The sequence below is a fragment of the Salmo trutta genome, chromosome 5 (assembly GCF_901001165.1).
Source record: "Salmo trutta chromosome 5, fSalTru1.1, whole genome shotgun sequence".
NCBI classification, from domain to species: Eukaryota; Metazoa; Chordata; class Actinopteri; order Salmoniformes; family Salmonidae; genus Salmo; species Salmo trutta.
The window spans coordinates 13499130-13511395 of NC_042961.1; the positions used below are offsets into that span (position 1 = coordinate 13499130).

General features: G+C 41.9%; 1 protein-coding gene across 4 annotated transcripts in view; it reads left to right on the forward strand.

Annotated features, from left to right (window-relative positions):
- The first annotated feature begins 208 nt into the window (after positions 1–208).
- ccser2a (coiled-coil serine-rich protein 2a) overlaps positions 209–12266 on the forward strand; it is a 74517-nt gene continuing 62459 nt past the window's right edge. For 3 of the 4 annotated variants that reach the window (XM_029752619.1, XM_029752618.1, XM_029752617.1), the window contains exon 1: positions 209–848. The gene's annotated coding sequence lies outside the window, so the exon portion shown is untranslated. The remainder of the gene's footprint in view (positions 849–12266) is intronic. The other variant, XM_029752615.1, reaches the window with a different exon arrangement.

Sequence of the window (12266 nt, forward strand, 5' to 3'; positions counted from 1 at the left end):
CATGGTTATCAAAACGTCATGCCAAGGTAAGCCTACACGAAACACAGACATTATTTTATGTGTTTCTGAAATATTTTATGGGAAAAATTAACGATGGAAAAACGATTGGAACCATTTCCTTGTTTGACTGCTAGGTTTTATGGGTATTATGACAACACCGCCGTGGGACTCTATTGAGGTCCAGGTGACGTCTGAACGCTCCGCCCATCGAGTAGAAGAGGATGCTGGAATGATAAAGCATCATGCATCTAATCTCCTTTGAGAATTACGCTGAACTGTTTTCTGATGGACGTTTGAATTATTTGACGGCACGAACACGTGGATATGTATGACTGTTGCTTCCGAACATCATTCGACGTTATCATTACATTGTATCGGTGTTGACACGATAATGCTGTAGTTTGCGTGTATCATGACTAAAGTGCAACTAACCTCGTCCCCAGGCTATTGCGCATATAAAGCGGAAGTGTCTGGGGACGAGATTATAGCGAAACCTGGGGTTATTTCCAAGGTTCTTTACATTGGGCATATTACAATAATTGAATTGTAACCACATTTAAACGTCAAGACTCAAGATAATGTTTTCTTGAACAAGAATAGTTTAGAAGGCTTTAGTGAGAAAATGCGGTATAATTCTCTTTCTGCCATTTTTTGTTGTTGCGTTTTCCACTTATTGTTCACATTCTAAAGAAAACTGTTCTTACATAGAGAAACGAACTTGGCGATGGTGATACCAAGAGGATAACTTCAACTTCAGGACAGCCACTGCTTTCATCTGACACTTGCCTTCGTTGGACCGTGGACTCTAGTAAACCTGACCGAATAACTTCATAATTCTGTTCTTCCAGGTAAGAGTCCATTTTACTTAAAACAAAGTTTATCACTATACTAATTCAAAATTTACCATTTGTCTACTACTCTAGTACTTTTCTTTCTCCATGGTATTCTGAGCGCATGTCACCTGTGATAGGGAAAGAGTAGATACCGTGTATAAATATACACAATAACATGTCAATAACAGAAGTCATTACTCAGGGTAATCCTTTGAGTCCTTCTGTAGAAGAGTAAGGAATATAAAGTACAATACATGGATTACTTGTAAATTATTTTATGTAATATTCTCTAGAATGGGCATAGAATCAGAAACTTGACTCATTGCAATGGCTCAAATGGTTGTTCTCTGTCTCATCACTGTTGTGTTTAGTCACTGGTAAATTTAAGCAATAAGCATGAGTGGGTACAGGTATATGGCCAATATACCACAGCTAAGGGCTGTTGTAATGCACGCAACACAAAGTGCCTGGATACAGCCCTTAGCCGTGGTATATTGGCCATATATCATAAACCCCCTAGATGCCTTATTGCTCTTATAAACTGGTTGCTAATGTAATTAGAGCAGTACAAATATGTTTTGTCATACTTGTGATATATACCACGACTTTCAGCTAATTAGCATTCATTGCTCGAACAACCCAGTTTATTATTAAGCAATAAGGCCTGAGGGGGTGTGGTATATGGCCACTATACCACGGCTAAGGGCTGTTCTTATGTATGATGCAACGCAGAGAGCCCTTAGCCATGCATGGTATATTAGCCATATATCACAAACCCCAAAAGTGCCTTAATGCTATTATAAACTGGTTAACAGCAAAATTAGAGTAGTAAAAATAAATGTTTTGTCATACTCGTGGTATACAGTCTGATATGCCACAGCTGTCAGCCAATCAGCATTCAGGGCTCGAACCACCCAGTTTATAATGAGAGGTAGTCTTCTGGGTCGTGCCATGACTCATAACTCATGTCAACCTAGTGTGCTCTCTCATCCATCCAGAGGTGGGCCATTCTAAATTAAAAATAATTCTACCTATAGGCTAAATGTAAAGACCAGATTAAATTAAGAATAGTCCAGTGGGTGAGAATATTATCAAGTGCTTGTCAAATTGTGAATGAGAGACTGATAAAATGGCGCCGGAGAAGAAGGCAGACGTTTTACGTGTCCCCAACCGATTGTGTTTTTTTGTTTGTTTATTTGCGATGTTTGTAACTTATTTTTTTACATTTTTTACTTATTTTGTACATAATGTTGCCGCTACCTTTTCTTCTGACCGAAAATAACTAATGGACATCAGGACTGCGATTACTCACCACGGACTGGCAGAATCCTTTTTTCCCTTTAACGAGTCTGACGAGCCCGACGCAAATTATATACTACTTTCTCGGGAACAGGCCCAGAGGGCAGGCTGCCTTCTGAGAATTCGTAGGTGATCGAATAAACCCCCACTTCCTTCCATTCTGCTGGCAAACGTGCAATCTTTGGAGAATAAAATCGATGACCTATGCAGAAGATTAAACTACCAACGGGACATTCAAAACTGTAATATCTTATGCTTCAGTCGTGGCTGAATGACGACGCTATCAACATACAGCTGGCTGGTTATACGCTGTACCGCCAGGATAGAACAGCGGCGTCTGGTAAGACAAGAGGCGGCGGACTATGTATTTTTGTAAATAACAGCTGGTGCACGATATCTAAGGAAGTCTCAAGCTATTTCTCGCCTGAGGTAGAGTATCTCATGATAAACTGTAGACCACGCTATCTACTTAGAGAGTTTTCATCTGTATTTTTCATAGCTGTTTACATACCACCACAGTCAGAGGCTGGCACTAAGACAACATTGAATGAGCTGTATTCCGCCATAAGCAAACAAGAAAATGCTCACCCAGAGGTGGCGCTCCTAGTAGCTGGGAACTTTAATGCAGGGAAACTTAAATCCGTTTGACCAAATTTCTATCAGCATGTTAAATGTGCAACCAGAGGGAGAAAAAAATTCTGGACCACCTTTACTCCCCACACAGAGACACATACAAAGCTCTCCCTTGCCCTCCATTTGACAAATCTGACCCTAATTCTATCCTCCTGATTCCTGCTTACAAACAAAAATTAAAGCAGGAAGCACCAGTGACTAGATCAATAAAAAAGTGGTCAGATGAAGCAGATGCTAAGCTACAGGACTGTTTTGAGTACACCACATCAGTCATTGGCTTCATCAATAAGTGCATCGATGATGTCGTCTCCACAGTGACCATACGTACATACCCCAACCAGAAGCCATGGATTACAGGCAACATCCACACTGAGCTAAAGGCTAAAGCTGCAGCTTTCAAGGAGCAGGACTCTAACCCGGAATCTTATAAGAAATCCCACTATGCCCTCCGACGAACCATCAAACAGGCAAAGTGTCAATAAAGGACTAAGATCGAATCGTACTATACCAACTCTGACGCTCATCGGATGTGGCAGGGCTTGCAAACCATGACAGACTATGAGGGGAAGCACAGCCGAGAGCTGCACAGTGACACAAGCCTACCAGACGAACTAAACTACTATGCTCGCTTCGAGGCAAATGGCACTGACACATGCATGAGAGCACCAGCTGTTCTGGAAGACTGTGTGATCACGCTCTCCGCAGCCAATGTGAGTAAGACCTTTAAAGAGGTCAGCATTCATAAGGATGCAGGGCCAGGCGGATTACCCGGACGTGTACTGCGAGCATGTGCTGACCAACTGGCAAGTGTCTTCACTGACATTTTCAAGCTCTCCCTGTCCAAGTCTGTAATACCAACATGTTTTAATCAGACCACCATAGTGCCTGTGCTCAAGAACACGAAGGTAACCTGCCTAAATGACTACTGACCCATAGCACTCACATCTGTAGCCATGAAGTGCTTTGAAAGGCTGGTCATGGCTCACATCAACACCATTCTCCCAGAAACCCTAGACCCATTCTAGTTTGCATACCGCCCCAACAGATCCACAGATGATGCAATCTCTATTGCATTCCACACTGCCCTTTCCCACCTGGACAAAAGGAACACCTATGTGAGAATGCTATTCATTGACTACAGCTCAGCGTTCAACACCATAGTGCCCTCAAAGCTCATCACTAAGCTAAGGACCCTGCGACTAAACACCTCCCTCTGCAACTGGATCCAGGACTTCCTCACGGGCCGCCCCCAGGTGGTAAGGGGAGGTATAAAGACATCCTCCACGCTGATCCTCAAACCCAGGGGCCCCTCGGGGGTGCGTGCTCAGTTCCCTCCTGTGCTCCCTGTTCACTCACGACTGCATGGCCAGACACGACTCCAACACAATCATTAAGTTTGCCGATGACACAACAGTGGTTGTCCTGATCACAGACAACGATGAGACAGCCTATAGGGAGGAGGTCAGAGACTTGACCGTGTGGTGCCAGGACAACAACCTCTCCCTCAATGTGATCAAGACATAGGAGATGATTGTGGACTACAGGACGGGGCTGCATTGGAGCAGGTTGAGAGCTTTAAGTTCCTTGGTGTCCACATCACCAACAAACTAACATGGTCCAAGTACACCAAGACAGTCATGAAGAGGGCACGACAAAACCTATTCCCCCTCAGGAGAGTGAAAAGATTTGTCATGAGTCCTCAGATCCTTTTCAGGATCTATAGCTGCACCATCGAGAGCATCTTGACTGGTTGCATCACTGCCTGGTATGGCAACTGCTCGGCCTCCGACCGCAAGGCACTACAGAGGATAGTGCGAACGGCTCAGTACATCACTAGGGCCAAGCTTCCTGCCATCCAGGACCTCTATACCAGGCGGTGTCAGAGGAAGGCCCTGAAAATTGTCAAAGCCTCCAGCCACCCTAGTCATAGACTGTTCTCTCTGTTACCGCACGGCAAGCAGTACCGGAGCGTCAAGTCTAGGTCAATAGGCTTCTAAACAGCTTCTACCCCCCAAGCCATAAGACTCCTGAACACCTAATCAAATGGCTACCCAGACTATTTGCATTTCCCCCCCCTCTCTTTAACACCGCTGCTACGCTCTGTTGTTATTATCAATGCATAGTCACTTTAATAACTCTACCTACGTGTACATGTTACCTCAACTAACCGGTGCCCCCGCACATTGACTCTGTACCGGTACCCCCCTGTATATAGTCTCGCTATTGTTATTTTACTGCTGCACTTTTAATTACTTGTTATTTTTATTTCTTATTCTTATCTGTATTTTTTAAACGGCACTGTTGGTTATGGGCTCGTAAGTAAGCATTTCACTGTAAAGTCTACACCTGTTGTATTTGGCGCATGTGACTAATACAATTTGATTTGATGAAGTGTGTGCAGCGGTGGTGGTCGGTGCCTTTTAAGATGATTTTTTTTATGAGCATGGCCTTATTTCTATCACAGTGTATTGGATGACTGTCGTTCATATTCCATTCACCCCTCTCAATGTAACATCAATAGGTTTAGGCTACTACATGATCCTCAAATTTTCCCTGTACCCATCATGAGGTTGCCACAACCTAGCCTGTTAATTAAAGTTTACAATGTAGGTGCAAAGGTCAAGAGAATTTTGAATTATCAAGGTGACAGACAGTGACACGTTCAATACTGCCTTGCACACGCTTGCCTGCATCTAGCTGATCTAGGACGTAATCAATAGTCTAGTTGCAAATGAGAGTTTCTATTGGACAAATTCAGGTATGTTTATCCCTTTTTCATTCTGGTTGGTTACGTTTAAGAAACGTTTTTCGTTGATCACACGTAAACAGTTCACTTTCATAGCAGCCACATAAAAACAGCACAATCACTTTCCTCATTGTTTATATAATTTCTATCTACACATTCTCCTCCTTTCACCTTTTCCCTTCGCATGTGGACTTCAGTGCACAACAAATCCGCTATCTGTGACCAGGCGAAAAAAACTTTCCAAGCCAAACCTTCATATAATGACCGCTAAGAGCTACACACAGTATACATTGTTGTCACATCATAGTCAACTAGAACTACTAGAACTAACGCGTTAGTAAACCTGCTACAATCATGCAGTACAGTGTACAGTAAGAAAACAGTTGATCAGTTACACCTGCGGGCCCCTTTGGCAATACATTTATAAAACCAAAAGCTTACCTTGACTTGGAAGAGTTCCAGTGTTGGATAGCCATAGCCAGCTAGCTAACATAGTATTACTCTCTGTTTGAGCTGGGTGTTTGAGTAGACTAAACTAGCTAACTGAATTGGCTAGCTAAGTGAAAATACAAATAAATAAAAATAATACATCCAAATATAGCTCTCTCTCTTGCTTCTCCTTAATTTAGGAAGAAGTCAATTTGTTCATAAGTGTTCAATTACTGTATTTCTCTTTTTAAATGAACAACTCACCACAGTTTATGCACTGCAGTGCTAGCCATCTGTAGTTTATGGTTTAAGACCTAGATTAATTCTCTGATCCTTTGATTGGATGGACGACATGTCAATTCATGCTGCAAGTGCTCTGATAGGTTGGAGGATGTCCTCCAGAAGTTGACATAATTACTGTGTAAGTCTATGGAAGGGGTTGAGAACCATGAGCCTCCTAGATTTTGTATAGAAGTCAATGTACCCAGAGGAGGACAGAAGCTAGCTGTCATCCGACTACACCATGGTGCTACCCTACAGAGTGCTACTGAGGCTACTGCAGACCTTCATTGCAAAACAGTGTGTTTTAATAAATGATTTGATTACTTGGAATATATTTAGTATAGTTTTATCTAAAAATAATAACTTTTTTAATGTTTCGCTTTTTATTTTTAATGAATTCCACTAAGAAGTCCTCCCCTTCCTACTCCGAGGAGCCTCCACTGGTGTTCAGGCTGCACAAGAAACAGAGCAGAGCTCATGTCTTTCATACAACTTTTTTCAAATCATCACTAGTCGCATTATGCAGCCAGTGGGTTAACTGCCTTGTTCAGGGTGGAACAACAGATTTTTACCTTGTCAGCTCGGGGATTCGATCTAGCAACCTTTTGGTTACTGGCACAACGCTCCCTAACGCCGCCCCAAGTTGCATAAATAACTCTAAATTAAGCATATAGCAGCATCTGTTTCTCTGTTAACTGCTCAACACAGAATAGCCGCATGTGCGCATTCCCTCAGAAATCGTTTGTAGAAAATATACTTTCTATTTTTTTCAGCTATGTTCAATTGTATTATTCATACTATAAAATAATATAAAATAATGCCACAGAATTGTAAGCAAATCTTCTCTGCTAAATTAACTAGTGTAGCTCACAGCCATATGGCATAGCCAGATCAGGGCCTAACATAAGGACAACTCAAAATATGCTATTCTGTTCTTCTGATATAGGCTACATTTTCTTCATATCATGTTTCTTTAGACCTAAAATAAATCATGGATTTATTGTGATGGTGTAGGCTATATTAAATAGATTTTTTTTGTTGACTTTTTAAAATGTAGGTGTTCCAACGGTGTGCTTCTGTGACTTGTAGGCTATGCGTGGAAGCCAGGAGATGCTAAACGTGTTTATGTTAATTAACGATCAATTACCGTGAGACCGGTAGTTATTTGCATGACAATCTCCGGCTGACAAAATGTCATGACCGCCGCAGCCCTAGTGGCGGAAAAACTATTCTGGGGCCAATAGATGTTCCTGATCTGGTAACCTAACCAGGTAAAACTCGATCTTATATGGTATGACATTATTCATCTGTTGTAAAAAGATTTAATATGGGCTATGATGGGACCAAAGTTTTTAGAATCAGGTCACATGGTTTAGAAAAACTCTTCACCTTGGGGAATATAAAAACCCTGTCAAACTGCAGCAGCCTTGTACTTGTTCATATGAATTATATTTTAAAGAACAGGGTTTTCTATACACAGAGAAAACATAATGATTGGACAATAAAACTCACAGGGCTGAGCTTGCTTTATCCAGGTTTACATTGTGTAATCCTTCCCTATGCAACTGTAGGTCTAATAAAACATTTCCTCACAGTCTGTCAGCTATTGTGTTTATTGATTAATTCCAGTTAATCATTTTGGATTGAAAAAGTCTAGGTTGCCCAGTCAGCCCAAGTTTGAATTTAAACCAAATGTGATCCCATTCACATTTTCTCACAATCAAATGGACTATAAATACACAATGTTACCGCTTCGTTTACCCTGGCCAGAAGGAGAGGGCACATACTGTAGTAGGCTAGACTATGCAGCTGCTGTTGACAGTTACCTATAGTTGATCAGACTGAAAAATAGTCTAATTTCCATGCAATACAGCATGTCAGATCTCTAGTGTTAGATGTATGGAGTTTTTCCTTGTGTCTGTCGGGAGTGATGTGTTATCACGCTTGCTAAATAAATACTGGAGGAAAGTGAAGAGCGCGCCTTGAGCTTTGTGCTCTGTGCCCAGCCTGCACAATCTGCGATTTCTGTGAATCTGATTGGCCACGACTTGCAAAGAGCCTGAAGCAACACTGATGTGAAGGACAGATAAATTGTGTGTGTGTTGACAAATCATGAGGCAAATCAGTCTAAAAAAACCCCAACTATTTTAATATTTGCGTCAATATATTTTGTTAAACTAAATCAATAGTTTTAAACTAAATCAATCATAATTGAAAAATGCTGTGGCAAATGCCGCCTCCCCACACGTTTTCCGACGGCTCTGCATCTGTCAACCGAGCATCCTAAGGCCAATAGTACAAACGCTCTCTTTCCCTACTGCTCTCCAGCCATGCAGAAGACACACTGTTATAACCCTGGGGATGTTACTGTACCGTGAATGTTTATGTTATGTTTAGACATTTACGTAATAGTGGTATAAAATAACCATGGGAATTATGTAACTGTTCATTGACGTATTATTATTCATATTTTTTGTTCACATTTGTACTAGAGGGCACTTAATGTGACGCTCCAGATCTTTTGTATAATTTCAGCCAGTAGTTATGGAAGTTGTGCTCGCAAGCCAAAACGGGTCCCAGTTTTTGTGTACTATGTCATCCATTTCATATGATCTGTTACGTCCTCAAAAAAACATATATATATATATATACAGTTCCTTCGGAGAGTATTCAGACCCTTTTACTTTTAACACATTTTGTTATGTTACAGCCTTATTCTAAAATTGATTAATAAAAACAATTCCTCAGCAATCTACACATACATACCCCCATTCTCCGAGACAGGATTATGTCGAGGCACAGATCTGGGGAAGGGTACAAAAACATTTCTGCAGCATTGAAGGTCCCCATGAACACAGTGGATTCCATCATTCTTAAATGGAAGAAGTTTGGAACCACCAAGACTCTTTCTAGAGCTGGCCGCCTGGGCAAACTGAGCAATCGGGGGAGAATGGCCTTGGTCAGGGAGGTGACCAAGAACCCGATGGTCACCCTGACAGAGCTCTAGAGTTCTTCTGTGGAGATGGGAGAACCTTGCAGAAGGACAACCATCTCTGCAGCACCACCAATCAGGCCTTTATGGTAGTGGCCACAAAGGTACCTAAAGACTCTCAGACCATGAGAAACCAGATTCTCTGGTCTGATGAAACAAAGATTGAACTGTTTGACCTGAATGCCAAGTGTCACATCTGGAGGAACCCTGGCACCATCCCTACGGTAAAGCATGGTGGTGGCAGCTTTATGCTGTGGGGATGTTTTTCAGCGGCAGGGACTGGGAGACTAGTCAGGATCGAGAGAAAGATTAATGGAGCAAAGTACAGAGAGATCCTTTATGAAAACCTGCTCCAGAGCACTCAGGACCTCAGACTGGGGCGAAGGTTCACCTTTCAAAAGGACAACGACCCTAAGCACACTGCCAAGACAACATTTACATTTAAGTCATTTAGCAGACGCTCTTATCCAGAGCGACTTACAAATTGGTGCATTCACCTTATGATATCCAGTGGAACAACCACTTTACAATAGTGCATCTAAATCTTTTAAGGGGGGGAGGGTTAGAAGGATTACTTTATCCTATCCCAGGTATTCCTTAAAGAGGTGGGGTTTCAGGTGTCTCCAGAAGGTGGTGATTGACTCCGCTGTCCTGGCGTCGTGAGGGAGCTTGTTCCACCATTGGGGTGCCAGAGCAGCGAACAGTTTTGACTGGGCTGAGCGGGAACTGCTTCCTCAGAGGTAGGGAGGCGAGCAGGCCAGAGGTGGATGAACGCAGTGCCCTTGTTTGGGTGTAGGGCCTGATCAGAGCCTGAAGCTACGGAGGTGCCGTTCCCCTCACAGCTCCGTAGGCAAGCACCATGGTCTTGTAGCGGATGCGAGCTTCAACTGGAAGCCAGTGGAGAGAGCGGAGGAGCGGGGTGACGTGAGAGAACTTGGGAACAACGTAGGAGTGGCTGTGCAGCAACACTCCCCATCCAACCTGACAGAGGTTGAGAGGATCTGCAGAGAAGAATGGGAGAAACTACCCAAATACAGGTGTGCCAAGCTTGTAGCGTCATACCAAAGAAGACTCGATGTTTTAAACGCTGCCAAAAGTGCTTGAACAAAGTACTGAGTAAAGGGTCTGAAAACTTATGTAAGTGTGATATTCCAGTTTTTTCTATTTAATAAATTAGCAAAAATTTCTAAAAACCTGTTTTTGCTTTGTCATAGTGGGGTATTGTGTGTAGATCGAGGGATTTTTTATTTTATTTAATCAATGTTAGAATAAGGCTGTAATGTAAACTTTCCGAAGGCACTGTCACACACACACACACACACACACACACACACACACACACACACACACACACACACACACACACACACACACACACACACACACACACACACACACAGTGCCTTTGGAAAGTTTTCACACTTTCACAGTGCCTTCGGAAAGTTTACATTACAGCCTTATTCTAACATTGATTAAATAAAATAAAAAATCCCTCGATCTACACACAATTCCCCACTATATATATAGGAAGCGGTTCACACAATATGAAACGGTTCACTATTTAAAATATACAGTAAATCGATTAAAATACCATTGTATATGTATATGTGTGTGTATATATATTTATTTATATATATGTATATATTTATTTATATATATGTGTGTGAATGTATATATATATATATATATATATATATATATATATATGTATATATATATATATATATATACACACACATATGTGTGTGTGTGTGTGTGTGTGTGTGTGTGTGTGTATATATATGTGTGTGTGTTAGCAATTCGTCTGATATGTTATGAATCTAATTCGTACTATATGTTACAAATTTGTTGTGCTTAAGTTCCCTGACTGCATCTTTTAATACACATGATTCCGATACATAATCCGCCAAGACCAGTTATTTTCAATCAATGACACGTGATACTGTCTGCCAAGTGAAATAGATAACCCAGACAGCGCTAAGCTCTCTGTACCATCACCCCAAATGTACAAAACAAGTGGAATTCCTCTGACTGTGATTGTATTCATTGCCAGTTTTGACACTCCATAGTGTAAGTGAGCTGGACATTCCTTGGTGCTCTGATGGAGGCGTTCTCCTCCACTTCCACATATCTCTGTGTGTGTTCCCCTGGCACCTGTCTGTGTAGGTCCCAGCCTGCTGCGTTGGTACACTACCCCACAACAGCTGAATGTCTTCACAGAGGTTCTGCCCACAGAGGACCGCCACAACTCCTAGTATCAGGGTATACTTGGGTCGTGTGTGTGTCTGTGTATATATGTCCGTGTATTTCTAATACACACAATCAGTCATGGCCGGTGTGTGAAAGCATCACAAACCAGTCATACCCAGCAATGGTGGTGGCCCTGAAAAACTGTCTAGTTGAGCAGATAAGATCTCATTACTAGACCACACCAGCATAAAGGTTGCATGTTTAGTCACGGCACTGTGTCACTGAGAGTCAAGCGTTTACTTGTATCTCAAGGACTTGAATTTACAACTAACCTGCTATTTTTAAGGTGAGTGAGCATTGAACAACTGAGTATTTAACAGCTTGGTTTAAACTCAACACCTTTATTGCCAGAGTGGCCTGGCAGTGTAATCTCATGTCTGTTGTTTTTAATTGTATTATGGTTTAGCAATGTGTTATAATATTACTATAACAATTGAATGTCTGACCCCAGAGAGGATTTGGGTAGCAGTGCTCAGTAGAAGACTGTGTGTGTGTGTAACAGTAGAACATGAATGCCAGAGTGGCCCACAAACCCCACTCTGAAATGAGAAGTTTCAGTAGAGCTGGTTGTAATGTGGGGTTGATGTGACTTTGACGGTAGTCTGATCTGTTTCTCCGTTTCCACACTCTCACTATGGGGCCTATCATTACAGCTATATTTAGCCCTGCTTATCGCTGCTATCTGACAGCTGTGTGTTTCACGGTCCGGTGGAAGGTGTGCGTGGCACTGTTTTTAGTCTCTCATTGTCAATAATAGCAACATTTAATCCCATATCTTTTTCACCTAAATTAGTAATAAACA